General features: G+C 39.5%; 1 long non-coding RNA gene across 1 annotated transcript in view; it reads right to left on the reverse strand.

The window, feature by feature from the left end:
• Positions 1-20,012, reverse strand: part of LOC138405236 (uncharacterized) — an 89,639-nt gene that overhangs the window by 4,104 nt on the left and 65,523 nt on the right. The window lies entirely within an intron of this gene.

Consider the following 20,012-nt stretch of genomic DNA (forward strand, 5'->3'; position numbering starts at 1 on the left):
TAGAGGTCAGTGTTTGTTAAAAGTTCCCAGGAGCCCCACTGATCTGCTCCTGGAGATGTTCCCAATGACATGGTTGCTTCCCTCTTTTCTTCTTTCATCAGCCCTTCATTCAGGCATGTGGCAGGAGCAAATAACTACATTTTCAATTAAATGAGCTTAAGAAACAGTCAATGCAGACAAACAATCTGTCAAATAGACCAAACAAACATTTCACCTGCTGACTGTGGCAACTCCCAGTGCTGCACAGATGTCACACACAACAAACGCACTTCCCCCTCAACGAAAACCAGAGTCAAATAAAACCAGAGGGGGGAAAGCATCATAAAGTTTTCTCTTTTTTCTTGCTGCCAAGAACAAAAGTCAGTCCCCACATGGCGAGGCCTTTGATATATATAGAGAGTGAGCCCAGCTTATGTTGTCAAAATGTGTGTGTTTGTGTGTATGGCCAGGTTGTGCAGGATATAGCCCACAGGATATACAGTAGAGAAGAGTCAAGACAGCCATAATCCCCTCTTTCTCTGCATCCCTTCCTGTCTGTGTCTCCTGGTCCCTGTTGTATTGTCTGGGCTATAGAAAGGGAGCAGACTGCTGCTGTCACTTGTGTGACCATCTCAAGGCTGGAGAGCTCAGGAGTGCTCAGGTTCTGTACCCCAGGCCTTTTGAAGTGTAGCTCGCAGACTTTAACATTCATTTTCTCCTTTTCCTCCTCTGTGGTGATTCTTTGTGTGGACTTCAAAACAAGCACAGAGCCATAAGGCAGTCGATGTGGGTTGATCATGATGCAGAGGGAGTGTGTGTGATTTATGTGCGCCTGTATGCTGTATGTGTTATATGGCAGGCTCATCAGAGAGGACATGAATAACCAGTGCTTGACTGCTCCGTCAAGTTTGGAGAGAGGAAAAGCAATCTGTGAGATTGGCCGTCTGAACAAGACTTTTTGAAAGTGGAAGGCTAATTATTTCCATTACTATGTGATGATGGCAGACCCTCAAATAAACACAAATAATTGCTGGAGCTGAACTGGGAGCTTTTGATTTCTGTTCCAGTAGAATCTGGCATAAGAGGCCTCCTTTAAAAAACCCTATAGAAACACTGAGGCAATATCAACATATATACAGCCATAAACAGCTAAAATGACAGAAAGTAGAGGTCTTACTGAGTTGATGGTGACATTACCCTCATGAACCCAACAAATCCAGGCTGAATACTGTCTGAGTCACTTATCATTATGATTTCATCCTCAGTCCATCCATCATCTGCAGAAATGTGTCACAGTGACATTACAGGAAAGTGTATGAAGACATTGGGGCATATATTCAACATCGCAGTTGAAGATTTGCACTGCAATCCTCTAAGCTGTTCTGTAAACCTACTAAAAATGGACATGAGGGAATGAGAATATGTTCAATTATACAACCTTGCACTTTCTGCATCAAACAATTTATGTAAGCTACAGAGAAATCATACAACATTATATAACTACATATTCTTTGGACCTTAATGTTTTGTAATGATGACATGTAGAGGAAAATATTTGTGTGGTTTCAACCATAATTGGTGCATCCAGTACTCCTTGCCCCGAGCGCCTCTTGCTAGATTTCCTTTTATTATCTCCTGTGTGCTGAGATGATTTCCTTTGACCATACACAACACACTGTTACACACTGCTGTGTGTATATATATATATATATATAATACATTTTAATTAATTCCACAAGAGACAGAAAGCCAGAGTCAATACACTAAAACGGGTGTGATGTGCTTTATTTTATTTGTTTTTATATAAATTATTAGAGCTCTGAAAGTCTGTGGAAGTTGTGCAGAAAAAAAAAATGCATTTTTATTTCTTTTGCATCCAAATGAGCAAGATTAATTCTAAGATTTGCAAATATTCTCAACTGGAAAAATGCAGTTTTACTGGCATAGATAAAATGTTTTTATTTATTATTTTATGTTTATATTTAGTTTTTTTGAATAATTGTCTATGATGGCACTAGACGTTATTGCTCTAAGCCAAGACTATAACAAAACTATAATAATATAATATAACTACAATATTGATATTATTTTATAATACTATTGATAATATCTGATATCATTACTAATTATTTCTAACATTTTCAAATAGTTGTTATTCATCCAAACAATATTTATTAATCCTTAAGACAATTGAATGTCGCCTATTGGTGCACAGAAATACACACTGTTGGCTGCATAGTGAAATGTATGATGAAATCAAAAAAGAGTGGATTGGGAATGGATCCTTGTGGACCACCATACTGAAAACAGTATCTTGATTTGAATGTAGGTTTTTATCTTGATAAGAATTTCTTTGAGTAAAACAAATCTCTTGCTTGCACCAGAAATGTCTTGACCATTACAAACTGACCTTAACTACTGAACTGTGTGTTGAGACCTGCAGTAGTGATAATGCCAGTAACCTGACAGCATCGATATGAGAATCCATCAGCAGCCTCAGACTCAAGGAAGACGTGCTGAAAAAGCCCTGCAAGCCCCAGCAAATTTGAAGAATGCAAACTGTTGTCAGACTGATGTCAGTTCTGTGTCTGAAGGATAAACTTGACTCCCTTGAGAGAACTGGCCTGCATCTTTAATCCAAGCCATTAATAATGTATACATCTCTCTTTTACAATGAGAAGAAAAATCTAACTTTTTCACTACCCAGCCCATGTTGACAGCAGAGAGGAGATGCGCTCTGTTAAGCTGATATTGGTCCAGTGTGTGAGCTTGAAATATAGTGATGTTAAAAGCTATTGATTTCGCAGCATCTTGCCTGACTTGTTTTACCCAGGGGGTAGAGTATGAGGTCAAGGCATACTGTTAATGTTTTTTATCTGGAGGGACTTTGCATAGACTTTAAGAAGGTGAGGAGAAAAAATTCCATACCAACTTTGTCTACCTCAGCCAAATAGTGGTAGAGTAGAAAATTGTAAAAAGAAACAAAAAAAATACTCTGATATGAATTTCAAATAATTTATCTTCACCACATTGTGATCAATCTATTGTATTGGTTGTAAATACATCATCCCTTAGTGGGAAATGTTCCACGCTCCTTCAGTAGTTTTAAACTCACCTCATTACAAATCAAAATAATTGAAAACAAGATTGGATCACACCCTTCATCTCAACTCTGATGCACCTTGTGTGGGACTTACAGCTGTGACCTGATCTAAAATGGAGGACGGGATAATGATTTCCTGCCACCATTAATCTTTATCAAGCTGTGGCAGGCAACTCGGTTGTCCCTAGATAGTAGTAAATTGTAAACAGGAGCGCGAAGAAGAGAGTCCTTTAGGCCCATTCACACCTCTGTGCCAGGGTGCAGAGTGTATTAAATCACTGAAGGGTGAACTGTGTTAAATTGGTCAGGTGTCCTCACAGAATATAGATCTGACTGAGACATGCATTCTGGCAGGGGTTACTATGACTATTCTGATAGCACCAACAATAAACATACTTCATTAATAGTTTTATACCATGTATATTAGGCAAAGCAGTTTGATAATGTAGGCTACTAAGCAAGAGAAGAAAGCAATGATTACATTTGAACTGTTAACATGTAGAATGTAAACTGGGCTATAAAGAACAGTATGCGTTGGGGTGTGGATACTGTGTGATTAACAGCTACCATCCACCTCGCAGGTGTAGGTGTCAGTAGCCTTAAGCTCTCCAAATATGGTTACTTCACAAATCAAAGATGGTGTTGGTCCAAGGCCAAACTCGAGGCTTTAGCAGCTCACAAACTAATGGGTGGCTGCCACTCTGTCAGTAGCCACTCTGCTCTCGCAGGTAAATCTATTAACAAATAATTCCAGAAATCTCTGTCTGTCTGTCTTTGAAACACATGTCTCAAAATGTTTCACTTTATTGGCTTCACACTTGGCATGTGTGTTGTTAAGAGACCAAGAAAGTGCTGTAGTGAATTTAGTGCGATACATTCAATATGAATAAGCTTTTACTAAACAGGTGACCCATGCTGGGTAGCAGTGGCAGCTGGGACTCAGGGGAGAGAGCGGTCATCCTCTTACCATAAGGTCGGTGGTTTGATTCCAGTCCTCCCTACTCTGCATGCCAAAGTGCACCACCACTGCTGCTTCAGAGTTATGTGGACTGAGTCCAGCAGCTGGTCTTTAGTCACAACCCCTAAATTACTGCAGGTAACTTTTATGGTTTCAGAAATAAATCTGCAATCAGCATTATCACAGAAAACAGCCCATTCCAAACAGGCAGGTTCAGAATGGGCACTACACTAGTTATGCGGGAAGTAAATAATATAAAAATGAAACTATTTTAGATCTAAAACAACACAATATAATATCAAGCGCTAAACACGCAGATAGAATCATAATAAAAAATGAAATCATGCGCAATATATAGACGTAAATATAAAAACTGTGGAAATATAAACACTGCTTCTGCCATGCAACAGTCATAGAAGCGGTGTCTCGATTTGTTCTGGACAGTTCATTGACATGATTCTAGTAAACAAGGGTTTATATTATGATTTTGCTGCCTGTGGCAACCACAGAAAACAAGCCCAACAACAGTTGCTGTGTTCACAACCTGGAAGGAAACTGCAATGCAAGCTATTTAACTAGAAGTTTTTCACTCAGCTAATGCATTATTGATTGACCATGTTTTAAATAATAGGCTGATGAATGGACTGTGTTAACGTGAAGAAGCTGTACTTCAGGGAGACAATAGTGTCCTGAGGGAATGTAGGAGAAAAACATCAATAAAATGCTTGTGAAGATTATCCAGGAAAACGTGTGGTATCGACGCATGGTTAGACCTCCGGTGCTTTTCAGAGCACAGCAGCTCGCATCTTTAGGAGACGTGGTTTCAAGGGAGCTTGAGCTAGTCTTATCACCAACTGTACTAAAATAATGTATATCAGTACAGTCGCACAAAACCTGTCTGCACCTGTGGACCTTTAACATCTGGGATTGCAGTTCTTAGAGTTTCCTCCTCCTCTCCATTAGGTGCTTCATACAATATTCAAACAGGCATTACAGCAGTCCTTCGAAGAAGAAATGAGCTTGAGGATTATTGAAAAAAAAAGTGGCTGTGATCGGTGATGTCTATAAACAGATACAGATACAGGTTTCTACCACCTCTACCACCATTTTTCAATATTTCAGGCTTTTCTGAGGGTAAAGTAGCTTCTACTTATGAGTTGAGTTGAACAGCCATAGTGAAAGTATCAAAGTGGATTTCAGTGTAGTGAACTAAGATCAGAGGAGAACATCCTTCTGGATCACTATTATAATAGGTCTTTGTCCTGGGCCAGTAAAACTAAGTACACAGTGTAAGTTGGACAGTGCTATTCTATGTATTTATGGCTAAAGGAGTGGAACATAAGGCACTGCTGAAAACAACATGCAGCAAATCTTCCCTCAGCAAATAAATGTTGGGAAAGTTGTGGCATAATACATCACAGCCTTAGTAACATATTGAATTAATGATACCTCGCCCAAAGCAGAGGATGTTTCGAGAGTTCTATTTTCAACAATGTGAAAGCACCCTGACTTTGGTTTGGATGAGGCATGCTCAGCTTTTCATCTCATTTGGTTGTGTTATCCTGAAGGCTGCATGGTAACAGCAGAGATTCTGTTTATCATTATTATAATTATTTTTAATAAGAATCAATTACAGGCAACTTATCATTCCAGACAAAGTGGTGCAGTAAAAGAAAAAAACCCACAACCTCATACAGTAACGAATTGATCAACTTGGAAGATATTTAAGCCTCTAATTCTCCAGCCTGCCAGCATATACCTCATTACACCCATCTCCAGGTTCAAAAAGAGTTCAATCTTTTCCCCCATACTAAAATGTATTCTTTTCATTAGTAGTTAGTCCATTAAATTTTTATGCCCCATGGTTGCAGCTCCACATATCATGTGATACAGTGCTGTATCCAGAATACATCAGTTTTAATCCCTTCCTTAAATCTCTGAAGACGCTACGCTGGTAGCATCTAAACCGAAGTATAAGAGCTCAGTGTGAAGATAAACTGCATCAAGAAATATTCCCTGTGTTAAACATTTAGCCATTTCATCAATGTTTTTTTTTTTTTAAATAACCTCAATTTCCTTTGTTTGGGCATCAATAGGAATGAGTCACCAAGACTAGCCTCCAGTGGGACAATAGTTTGGTGTGAGCAGTCAGAGGCAGAGCTCAATTATTGCAGGCTTTGTGTAAGTTCTATTCCTTCTTGTATTTCTTCACTACATAGCAAAATTAATAATGAACCCATCTTCTCTGGACATCTGTGTCACTAATTTGTGCCTCGGGGTGTCCAGGGCGATAACATTGTAACACAATGGCAAGTGAGAGAGAACACATTTTGCTCATCTGTATTATTGTCACACTTGGTAATGGGAGTTCTCAGCTATTGTGCCTCTTTACTTACTTTGATGGAATTTTCTTTTCACTGCAGATCCTTTATCTTAAACTGATGATGTGATAGAGAGGCCAATTTCCTCAAGTAATCATATTATCATAGCAGTTTATCAGTGACAGCGGGGTGCATGTGTAAAGCTATTAGGCCGGTTCAGGATTATTGCATAGGATTCAGCCTCTCGGCGATGGCTTATTTAAACTCTTAGTGTGGATCAGGAAATGGAATATGTTATTAGCTTAACATAGACGCACTGCAGAATAAACTGAATGAAATGGTCTGAAAACAGTGAAGTGAATTCAGTTGCAGCCTGTGAAAGTGTCTGGATTTTGCATGTGGAAGAAGAAGTGAAAAGCGGCTAAATACATAAAGTTATAAGTTTATACTTAAGTACAAATTTGAGATACTGAGACATAAAATTATTATAATTTCTTATTTGACGGATTTACTAACACATCAGCCTGCGATAGGGAAATGTTTTTGGGGATGTCTGTGCCTGAGGATCATACACTGTATATAAAGATGGATGACATGACTGCTCCCCATAGGTGAAGCTAAAGTGTCTTTATCACCACCTGGTGACTGACAGCAGGATAGGTCATTAATGTTGCTTCCTCCATGTTAGTGGATGGGAGATGGACCTAACTAAATAGTCAAAGCTCATGTTAAATACATTTTTTTTAATGTCCAATGGCAGGCTTGTTAAGTCCACTTGTCATTCTGGCAGTGTGTGACATAGACACATGAATGGTGGAAGTATAGAAGCAGTGTGTGAATGTGTGTGTGAATGTCAAAAGGACTGTAAAGCGCTAGAATAGAAACTAGTTTGACATATCAAAGTCTGTTTCCAGCTCTTTGGGAATTTTAAACCATCCATGTTTATACTGCAATGGCTGAAAAATTTGGAAATGTTGACCAAAGATGGCAACCAAAAGGCAAGTGAAACAATAAACTGAAACCCAAAATACTGTCTGAGAGGAACTGTGGAGATTGGTGATAATTCTTTGTGGGTTCATCCCTCATACATTACACATTTTAATCTGATCCACTGTAAATTTAAAATATTTATTATGGCTGCTTACATACCTTTGCATGTATGTTTTACTGTGCTTGTACATAGAAAATAATTTAAAGGAAATCCATTTGAAGGCAATTTCTTAATGGATTGTTTTTATGTTGTTCTAATGCAACATTTACTGAAGCAAGGAGCTGGGGATCTTCTCCTCCTTAAAATGTGTGTGTGTGTCTTTACATCGGAATCAGTCTTTTGTGACCAGTGGTGCGAATATTTAACATCTTTGGAAGTGTGAATAATGTTCTTCTGAGTCAGCATTGCAGAACACTTCCTGGTGTTTCTCTCTAATCAGAAAAACTTTCAGCCAGAAAAAGCTCTATTCTCATGCATGGAAACCAAAGCTGTCCTCATTTCAAACCTCACACACGGAAACTTTTGACAATGAGGAACCATTCCCTATTTATGCTGCCATATACTATGTAGGTCCACAGGTTTTCAATATTTTAGAGATCACGTCTCAACAAGTTCCCATTTATCATCAGGTACAGCATGTTTTTTTCTGCTGAGCTGACTAGTTGACACGCAGAGGATATGAGCCTCGTAAAGAAAGCATCAATCATGCAAATCTTCTCCTGGGACTGACCTGTCTCTTAGCACACTCTGCTCACTCGCCATAATCAATAACCTACCAATGAGTGCCGCATCAAGAGACAGCAATCTCACTGCTTTTTTTTTTTTTTTACAAGAGTGTGTTATGGCAGCATCATGCTTACATTCTCTCTCGCTCCAGCATCCATCTTTAATCATGGTATCTGGCCTCGCTGCTGCTCATCAAGTGCCTCAGCCTCCTGTCAGAGTGTGGGCTTGCAGAGAGGGATAAGAGCTCTTACTGCAGCTATGTGGAAATAGATGTGCTGGTACAACTGCCTACCTCTCCTGGACCATCTGTGGAGTGGCAGTGCTGGGTGACTATTACATAAGGCCTTCACAACAGGCCCTCTCTTTCCCACATTATGCTAACAACCCCTTCAAATAATCTGAATCGCTGTCTGTGTTTCGTGCTTTCGACTGAACCTGCACTTTTCTGGTCAAAGTTTGGTTGTGCTGGTTTTTGCATAAAGTTGCATGTACTTTATTGATGCAAAAATGTTTTCTCTGTCATACAGCAGGTATTTTGTAAGTGGCCTTTTCCATTATTTTTGGCTTTTCTGCAGTTGTCTTAAAGTAAATATAAATTCTGCATTTTAAGGGCTGGAGTAGCTGACAGGTATGAAGATACAATTCACAATTGTGTTTGATGTGACGAAGACAGAAAAAAACATTCTGTGTAGCAGGTGCTTGATAATCTGAGGCTGCCACTTGGGGGCAGTGGTAACAGGCAATGAAAACAAAATGACAAAATATAATTTTAATAATAGCAAACAGTTCCCTAACCTGGTGAATTCAAGCCCTATTCTCACTCTGACTTTATCGCTGTCATATACAAATAGTTATATGATACATTGTCGATACAGAAATATTGATAATGACAGCTAAAATTGTCAGATTTTTCCAGTCTGCTATTCTAATCTAATAACATTCTATCATTTTGCCTTGTTATTAGCGGTGTATGACATTTATCAGTTTCCCACATTAAATCTAACACAGTACCCTTGTACCCTGACTCCCATCATCTGCAATCACTGAGGCCCTCTTAATTATTTGAACTAAGGGTGTCATTGTAGAATGTCATTTAGTTGCATGTGTGTGTGTGGTGTGTCCCAACATCTATAAAGGTTTACACTCCAGCATGATTTGTCTCCAGCCCACAGTGTCTGTTGCCAGCTGTTAAACATGGTGGTGGATCTGTAACGATATGGGAAGCCATCTAGTGACTCATTACGCCTGATAATTACTATGCATAGTTGTATATCAGCCAAGAATATGAGGCTATTTTACACACCCAATAGCACCCTGGGGTGCAAACACTGTTCTACTATGAAGGCCCCATCTTTCAGCTGGTAATGCTTCCATTCAAACTGCAGTGTGATAATTCCGGAAACACCACGGCAACAAAACAATTATCACTATTTATGAGAGCTGATGGTGTTTTTATCTAAAGTCATTTGTTTAAACTCCTACATCCGGAAGAAATACGTGAAGAAGTTTAAATCAGCTAACTAGGATTGAATACTAGTTCAATATTCAGAGTAATACGACGAAATTATGCTCATACATTAAGGACATGACTGTGAGAAACTATGATCAAAGCTAAGAAAATAAAATATGCGTGTATTTAATATCAGCGTATAAATCAATGGATACTCAGACACATTAAGGCTTAAATGCTGCAGTCTGACAGTCCACTGGGAGAGAAGTCACAAAACAGAGAGTGTAATTAAGAAAATGTCTTTCAAACATAGGTGTCAGCCAATGCAGCAGGAACAAGAGGTGGCAGTGGGAGTCATGGAAACGGCTGATGGATATGGACAGAATAAATGGTATTTGATAAAAACAGTGACCTGTCAAAAGGCCTTGGTGTGTTTGAATTGCTTTTACCTCCCTGGTTATATAGAGTGAAATCATTTTACCATACACTATTTACTATTTACTTTTGACCACATAGTGTAGATACGCATTTTGGCTCCTTGGAAGCAACCATGTCTGCCCATTTGTGATCCATCTATACACGAGATTATCTATATGAGGCTTCCAACTCTTAAAGAATTATCACTTGTCTCCAAAACTAATGAAAACCTGAAGCTCTTCAATTCCCACAAGGGCTATTTGCATAATAATTACAACATAGCGAAGACAGTGGAGGAGGACAGCAAAACAAACCCGTACCAACGCAATAATTATAATTCAACGTACAGTAAAAATAGCTCTGGCTTCTTCCATAATAGAGTCAAGCCTCCACATTTTGTCTGGTTACTTCATTACTACAGCTGTCCACAAGTGTCTGTTACTATGGAGTTTACTCCAGTGATTTAATGTTGCACTAATATTGTAGGACTCAAGAGTGGGAATAAGAAAGAATCGTCACATATCAGTGCAGCTGTTATCTGAACATTTAAATGCTGGATCCTACACATCCCATAATACAAATTAACTATTTATATTTGTATGCATTCTCAGGGGCCCCCTCTAAGCTTGGATCCTCAGATTGCTTTGCCTACCCTGTTGCACCACCCCCTGTTGCCTAGTTGCGGCAGAAAAGAGAATGTGTGAATGAGATCAACACAGCTGTACGAGTTGTGTAAGTCGACTTTACTCTCTACATATATTACAACTCATCAAAACTGACAAACATCTCTGATTAAAAACACAAAAATGTTAACCTGTAATGGGTTCAAAGATTTGAGGACACACGACCATGGTTCAGAGGAAATAATATGAAATAATCAGGCTTGCCCAAAGTGGCAGGCAAAGAGACAGACTGGCAGGTGTGAACTGAAAAACAATCTCAACAGACACACAAGGGAACATAATAAGGTGCAAATCCTGAGAACAGCTGCATGAGGTAAGACTGAAAAGATGAACAGACGAACTGAAAGAGGAGCACAGAGACAAATACACAAGGGAGGCAGGGATAGGGATGAACACGTGTGAAAACACATGGGACTGACAGTTGCTGTTTCTCATTTCAGGAGTCACGTTCTTCCAAGGCTGCATTTGAGGACCGATTGCGTCACAGCGGCACTACTAGATTGTCCGATTTAAAAGGATCGTTACAATGCGGCCAACAAATGCATCCCTCTATCTCCGAGAAATTAGTAGTCCGAAAAAGTGGATCCTTCCTGGACCAACCTATCCCAGGATTCATTGCATTATAGTGACAACCCGAAATGACAACTGTTTTTTAAAGTGGTAATGTCCAACGTCCAATGCTTGAGTATCAGGCTTCAACTTAACCGAACAGCAAAAAGCATGTTTAAAAAAACGTTCTTCTCTTTTTAATTTCAGTTCTGTTGCTACAGGGCGGATGAGCTGGTGACAGTGATCATGGAAATCCTCTGAACACCAGACTGCCTCCTGGTCTTGGTGGAAAATGGCACAATAACAGGAAGTAAAACTACCATAAGACACACAAGGTCAGTGATTACAAAATAGAACAGGAAATTATAAAAGTTCCTTCAGAAAATCAGATAATAGCTCCTTCAGCTATATGTTGGCAACAGGATGAAGATGTCAGTTTAGATTTTGGAAGAAAAATCTCCTATTCAGTACTTGCCAAATATCTTGACAACATATCATCATCACGTCAACAGAAATAGTCATCCAGTCACAATGACTTTTGCAACATGATAGTTTTCTGTTGCTAGTAATATCTAGAAAACAGGGTTGAGGTGGCTGGTCAAATGTAGATAATTTGATGTCAGGTCCATATATTCCAGGTTAGGCTAAAATAAAACTTGACAACAGAAAAAAAAGAGCTGCTGTACACGTCAGATGTTATCAGCCCTAAAGAACAGCGGCATGTGGGAGATCATTGTTGTAGAGGCAGAGGTTATAGTTCACCCAGCAGAGACTCACAAGAAAATTCTTGTTATTGAATATGTCAGTCAGTATATCTGTTCTTTGGTGGTTTTTAAAGGGCAAACTGAGCAGCATGTAAATACTTTGTGTGTCCTCTGTGGGAACATTCAGGTCTAACTGTGAGCTCCAGATGACACCAGATGGTTTCACATTCTTTGCTCTTGTACATCACCTACTCAACGGCACAGCAGGACAGACAGACACTCCAGCTGCACTTTCCTGGGCACTGTGTTGGCAGCGTCGCCTCTGCCGTCTCTTTTGGACGCAATGTTCCAGCTCCACTGACACCTTGATTCACACAGTCTCACCGCTTATCTCCCACTGAAAACCCTCCTGTCAGTCATCAGGACGATGACTAGCTGGGGCACTCTGCGACAACAGCTACCTGAAAATCCCACCTCAGTCCCTCTAATCTAGCTTTAAGATGATTTCTTTTTGGTATTCACGTCAATGCATGTGATGTTACCTCATGTCTGTTTGTTGGTAGGTTTGTCAGCAGGATTACTACTAAACAGATTTCCACAAAACTTGGAAGAACAAAGGAAGATAAGTCAAAAAAAAAGAAGGCATTTGATTTTGGAGTGGATCTGAACAATAAGAAGGATCCAGGATATTTTTTAACACTTTTTTTAACAATGTGAAAAAATCAGGCAAACTTACAGGACTGATATATATTTTTATGCAACTGGGTGCAGCTAGATTGTATTTAAGTTTGGGCATTAGTGACAGCATCTGCTTATTCTCTGCCAAGGAGGTTAAGTTTTCACCTGTTCTGTTGGTCTGTTAGCTGGAGAATGCAAAAACTATTGGACAGATGAAACTTGGAGATCCAGGACTTTTGCTCCCTCACTTTATTTAACAAAGCCAGCAAGAGGACTTTTGGGCGTTGGTGCCCGTGTGTGCTCTTCTGAATGCTAATTTAAATTGACTCATTTGTATCATTACTATATAATTCACTCATTTATTTAACCACCTCCAAGTCCCACCTCTTTCTCCCCCACCACCAACCCCGACCTCTCCTTGTGCATGTGTAAATGATGTGAATACTGCAAATAAATATAAAAAAACAGCATCTACCTGTGTATGTCTTTCTAAATATAAATACAGGATTCGTGGTTCAGATTAGTTAATACAGTATCAGTGCTGGATTTTAATTTCGTCATTTCTTGTTTTTAGCTTCGACCCAGTGCTTTGAAAGAGCACTAAAAGAGATTCAGACGGGCTTCACCTTCAGCACATGTCATGTTTTCTGAATGAACACTATGTGAAAATGATGAAATAGTGAGGTAATATTCCCCTGCTGTAAAATATGAATTTTTCCTAGCAGCACAAATATTACAAATGAAGGAATAATGGATAGATGTACATTTAGCTCAGGTACTCTTAACTTAAACCAATGCAGTCTTACATGGATTACATAAATCGTACATAAACCTGCAGTAAAGTCTGGCTTTAGGAGGTTTATAATGTTTTATCTGGAGGTTTGACCTTACTGCTATATCCAACCATGCACCTGCTAAAGTTACTCCACTCTGATCCCCCACCAAAACAGTTTGTACATCTGGCCGCTGAGCTGCTTCTTGTGGAGCACAGGGAGTTAGTGTGCATCTGCCTGCTCTCTTGTATAAGCTAAAAAAAACTAAGAAACCAAGAATGTAAGAATAATGTAGAGCAGTTGTCTACCTCCAGATTGCAGAAGCCTTGCAGGAAGAAAATACAACACTGTGGTTGTCTGTCCCCACCACCATTCATTCATTTTTTCTCCTTGCAGATGTCACAGAAGAACCTTAGTGTCACCACAGTGCTTAGTGGAAAGAAGAGGCATGTCTATTTCACAGAAGCTTATCAGCTGTGCAGCAGCAGAAGTGCTTGACAATTCTGCTGTAACACAAACATACAGTACAATTAATGAGGTAACGCTTCCAAGAAAGAGATTTGAGTTACTAGAGAGGCACCACATGTTTCCTCTGAGTGTTTTTCAGCCACTGACTGGAGTCTTAAAATGTTGTGAATGGTTTTGTCTGTGTGTCACAACATAAGCTTAGCTGAACAGGAGTTGATCTGTAGTGCATTTGTCAATGTGTTGCAATAGCTGGCGGCTGGTTGTTGGTTCAGAGCTGCATGGGCCTGGAGAATCAGCTGAAAACAAAAGAATCAGGACAGATACTTTTTTTAAGGGAAAACAAACTGATCCAATCAACCTCTTCAGCATCATTTTATCTTCTATTTAAAAAACATTGAAAAAAACATCAGTTGTGCTTCTCTGTAAGAAGATTCTATGTTTGAAATCTGCATGTGGTACATTATACCTATACAAAAGGTTTCATGCTACACACTAGTGCATTTAAGCATTGAAGCCTATTTACATAAGAGGGATTCAACCTTTAATATATTCTGTGTGGATTTGGTGCTGACTCTGATTCACATTTAAGTTTTGCATCACAGTGTGTGGTTACAGGTTCAACGTGCCATCGCACAATATTGAAGTGTATTGTATTCTGTAATGATTACTGTATAAGTGGATGCTTACTTTAGGCTAATGTTAAAAAATCTGGTTCGATAACCAGAAGTAAAAATGAGACTGTCCTTCCTTATGCTGCCCTACAGACACAAAGCAAATCAGCTCCACCATGAAAAATCATTACTTTGGGGAAAACTGATAAATTCGATCAAAAGGTCTGAGCAGAGAACCCATGAGAATCAGTGCCAACGTACGTCATCTCAAAAATCAGATCAGATCAGATCAGATCAGATCAGATCATGGGAGGGGATGAGCTGCCGGTCTCCTGTCTCCACAGGACAGATCAGTGGAGCAGAGCTTCTGAATGACTTTGGACGGTTTGTCTGTACCCAGAGGGCTTTGCTCCCTGGAAACTGCCTGCAAATGTAAAATGTCATCTCAACATATTCTTTATGACCTCCTCATTGATTTCAGACATGTTTTTTCCAGGTCTGTCAAAAGACAGAACAGCGGTCAAAACCTTGACAGCCTTGTGAGTAGGTGACTTCGGTTGGTAGCCATTTTTATATTTTCTCTGTTGATCTCTTATCTCTTATTATTTTTCCTACTATTTCTGTTTTAAAATTCTTCCATTTTCACTCTGCAATCTATCAACTCATTTCAGAAGTCTGTCTGTCTATATGTGGCTCACATGTCCCATATTATCAGCTTCAAACTTGTGTCTTGTTGAGGGCCCAAGGAAGTACATTGTTGAATTGGTGCAATATAGACACATGACACATTTAATATTCATGAACTTTAAATAAACAGCCTACCAGCATTCTGTAACAACAGCTCCTGGGACTCATCAATGTAAGAGAAGTTGTCAATCACTACACCAGCGGCAACGATAACTGATTCTCCAGTTCGCTTCACAGCAGAATTAATTTTGGAATTATACAATAATCACAAGCTGTTGTACCAAAAGATCCCATGTCTTTTCCAAGTTTAGAGGACTTCCAAAGAATGTTCTTGTGTTTATTTAAGTCTCCCAACAGTGATTGTATAGTTAATAACGTGATAAATTGGAGATATGCAAGCCAAGGCTCAACACTCTTTTTCCAGACCCCATCTGTTACTTCCTGTGCAGTTTGCCATCTATCTGATGTCAGACTGTCTGACAGAGTTTGGACTTGTTTTTAAAGTGACTGTGAAGAATAAATATTTTAAATTCACAGAGTTGTCTCCTAGTGCAGACACTGCAGTATAAACACTGTTATTGGTGGCAGCTCAGGTGATCATTTTGTGTTGAGACTCAGTGTTGATGCATCGCCTCCAGCAATAGGGAAAGTAAGCAGTCCAAATAAACAGCCTGCAGTGGCACCAGTCAATGAATTACATAAAAACCCCCACAATGAGCAGCTGGCATAATGTTGATGATGAAAATATAAAAACAAATTTCACTGAAATAATAACAAATCAAATCAACATTCATGAAATTCATGCTGTTTTTCCAGAGATCCCTTTTTTCACATCACAGGAAAAACAATGTGGCCAACAAATATTTCATTTTCAGCAGCAGCAGCAGCCGCAGCAGGTTCAGTACCACGGACAGCTCCACATGTCTTTTTCCCGACTCTGTATGAGAAGGTAATTACCAATAATACCTGAACACAGATCTGCTCTGTCTCGTTTGTATATTGTTACTCAACAGGCCCACTGTGCTTTCACTAAATGCTGTTGTTCTCCACATGAGCCAATTAAAAAAATTCCTTTGTCCCAGCCAGTAAACCCGACCCTCCACCAGCTGTCATGTCTACTCACGTAGAAAACCGCCCAAAGACTCTGTATTACATTTGAGTTAATATGATCTTTTTTTCATAAATGTGACTTTATGGATGATGCTGTGTGTAGAGTTTGATTTACCAGGACACTGAGGTAGCTGAGGGAACTACAGAATAATACAGAAACAGAACAACATGCAGAGAATATAATGCAGATTTGTTTTCTAATAGTCTCAGCAGCAGCAGCAGCACTAAGGATATCTTCAGAGTTTCAGTTAATCTTCAAACTGTGACCTTTAATCTCAACATTTATCTCCTTACTCTTATTATTTCCGCTGCCCCACTCGCTACTTGAGTCTGTTGTGTAGCATACTGTATATGATGTGTGTAATATTCTGTATATGACAAACATCATTTTTGTGTAACCACACTCCTCCTGACAGCCAATCTCATCTCATCTCCACTCAGGGCCGAGCACCGGACCTGGCACGACAGAGCCCTTTCCAAAGATAACCCCTCTCTTGGTAATTCCCAAACAAATTAGAGATGGCACTGAACTGTACATCTTCAAGCCAACACAGTTCTCTACTTGCACAATTTAGTGTGATAAACTTTGCGCACTGCCCATCAGTTCACTTCCTGTCAATGCTTAAGTTACTCTCGCTTCCAACCTGATCTCCACACAGTGCAACCCCTCCCTACGAATGTTAACTCCCAGTTTCAGACTCAGCTGGACTGGGACTGAACAGAACTCTCCATCCATCAATTATCTATTACCTACACCACATATCATTTGAGGGTCAAACCTAGCTGGCATTGAGCGAGAGATGGCATACACCCTGGACGCATCTGCTGATAAAATGCATCTTATTTATCAACGTGTGATTATGATGTATTTTACCTTTATACCTATTCCCTTTAATCTGCTTTCATTTTTATGGTAATCCTGTTGAGTGTCTTTGTGCATTTTTAGTAGCTTTGTACAAACTGAACGTATTATTATTATTATTGGACATATACCATCTATCAGTCATTCCATTTTGCTTCTGTCCAGATTATTTAAAACTAAACTGTGCAAATATAGTGCAAATATATATATATATAGCAGCTCAAAAGCTTTTAGTTGTTCTGTAATGGACACATTTAAAGTGTGCTAATTGACTTTATTTATATTAAGCTTTTGTAGTATTAGCAAACACTTAAGGAGATTTACACTGTGTCAATTTTACTCTTTCACACACAATATTACAGCAATTTAAGTGCAACGATCACTATCACTCTGGGTTTCAGTGTATTCCAGAATGGAATGGAACCAAAGACTTTCCATTCTACTGCGTCAGCCACAGCTGCCCCATCACTACTGTGTAAATCAGTAGGAGACAGCAAAGGCTAGATTTTAGATGGAGATGAAAGAAATATTTTTATTTGAGAAACAAAGCCCAAAAATTGGAATCAATAATAAAAGCAACATTTGGTGCAGTGTTATTGTCTTGTTCAAGGACATACTGTAAATTCATTATAAAATGGGCGATCAAAGTTTTTGGGAGAAATTATTATTATTATTATTATCCGGTGATCAAGGGGACTTTTGATGTTCTCACTCTCTCTTTCTTTTTCTCTCTTTCTCTCTGTGTCACAGATGCCCTCACACACACACACACACACACACACACACACACACACACACACACACACACACACACACACACACACACACACACACACACACACACACACACACACACACACACACACACACACACTTTATTTTTCACAGCCCATCGGAGCAAAGCACAGACATTGAAATGTGTAAATCTGTATCATGTTTATCATGGATAATCAGCTTTGAGATCTCCTCTAACGTTACCAGATAAAGCAAACAGCTGTGACTACAGAAGAACATCTGTTGGCTTAAGCCCACAAACTCATCCAATTAGCCCCATAAAGACTGCCCCAAGCGTGTGTAAAATACATTGTTGGGGAAACTTTGTCGTTACATCTGTTAGAGTCAGTGCAGGGATGTGTCCGTATATCAGAACAGAATTTTGCTGTGGAGATGTTCGAGATCGGGCTAAGAGTGGCTGTACAGTAAATGTCCTTGATTACGTAAATCCATCACAAGGCCCCTGCCTCCACGGCACAGCACGGTTTGTTTGTCTCCTAAGATGCCCTTATTGTGGTCTGCTTGTTACCACGGCAACTGCTGTTTTCACAATGAGAATGTGTAGGATGCCAGAAGCAATGCCAGAATTTGGTTCAGTATAGATAACCCAGGCTTTACTTACACCTTGCAACAGATTAATTTAAAAAAATGAATATATACTACAAATGGCTCTGGTTATAGTAAGAAGGTGCAGCCAAGTCAGTAGATTTTTTAAAGAAATTTCTCCTCAAAACAGGTTTTAAAAAGCTGCTCTGTGAGAGACAGAACCGTGGTGAATAGTGGAATCGGATCAGCATGAGACATACTGTATATTGTGTGTGCTTGGACAATCTGAACATCAGGCTAAATTATACCTCTTTTGAAATCTGACAAATTGTGCTGTATAAATATTTAAATTTCCCATTCAAGGTTTGAAAAGTACACTTATTCACCTGTCATCAAAAGTTAGATGAGAAGATTGTTGCAACTCTCAAGTTTGGAGGGTTAGGGTTAGACTAGCATATAGACTGAAAGCATGGGAACCCTAGCTTGGCTCTATTTGAAGTTCTTTTGGGGAAAGTTTGAGCCATTGTAATTTTGAAATTGAGACTTTTAGATATGGATCAGTCCATCCATCCATCCATGTGCTCTTTATCTATACTGCTTATCATTTAAGGGTTGTGGTGCATGGGACCTGAAGTCAATCCCAGCTGACATTGAGCGAGAGGGGGGTGCACTCTGGACAGTTCGCCTGTGTGTCTCAAGGTCAACAGAGAGAAAACAAACATTCACAGTCAATTAAGATTCTCAAATAACCTAAATCCAATCTGCATGTCTTTGGACTGTGAGAGGAAGTCGGTGAACCTGGAAACTCGAACCAGAAACCTTGTGGCAGCGTTAACCACTGCACCACCTGGATCAGTGCCGGGTATACGACCTCTATGGCTGTTTGACCACTGTCATTTACTTTAACCCTTGTCTTATCATGTGGTTTGATGATCTCCCAGTTGTCAGTATCCATCTGCAGGCACAGTCCCTCAGTGAACACATCAACCATGTATTGAAGGACAGCTGCTGCATCTGCCCATACACTCAAACAGAGTGAGGCCTGAGGACCGAACCATACAAGGAGGTACTTACCCACAGAGGACGAGTGATTCGCTGAATAATTCAACTCAATCAGGCCAGTTTAAACATTAATGGGTGAGTGGGAGTTCCTCCTGGCTCCTCCCTGGGGACATACAGTACTTGAGGAGACACTCTAATTGCTAACTCTTGTCCAGTGGAAGTCTTTAATTAAAGTGAATGGAGAGTGTTGGAGCTTCCTTGGCGCTCAGCGTGTCCACCTTTGGAGAGTGACAAGCAAAGTGGTCACCCTTATGGCCCAATCCCCTGCTAAAATTACATGGAGGGATACGGCCTCAGGCTATATTAAGTAATATAACCAGAGTTTTGGAATCCACTCACACCGATTATTCTTATGTGACATGCTGCAGTTATTAAAAGGCAAATTCTAAGGTCATATCTATCGAAGTCATAGTGATTCTCTTAATCATAGCATATCTTTCTAAAGATTGCTGTAAGATGGAAAATACATGTAGATCTGCATTCTGTTGTTGAAATAATTATATAAATGCAGAATATTTTCATTTCTGATTGTAAAAACAATCACATCTGTAAAGAAGTTC

This window comes from Paralichthys olivaceus, chromosome 2, assembly GCF_024713975.1.
Source record: "Paralichthys olivaceus isolate ysfri-2021 chromosome 2, ASM2471397v2, whole genome shotgun sequence".
Taxonomy (NCBI): Eukaryota; Metazoa; Chordata; class Actinopteri; order Pleuronectiformes; family Paralichthyidae; genus Paralichthys; species Paralichthys olivaceus.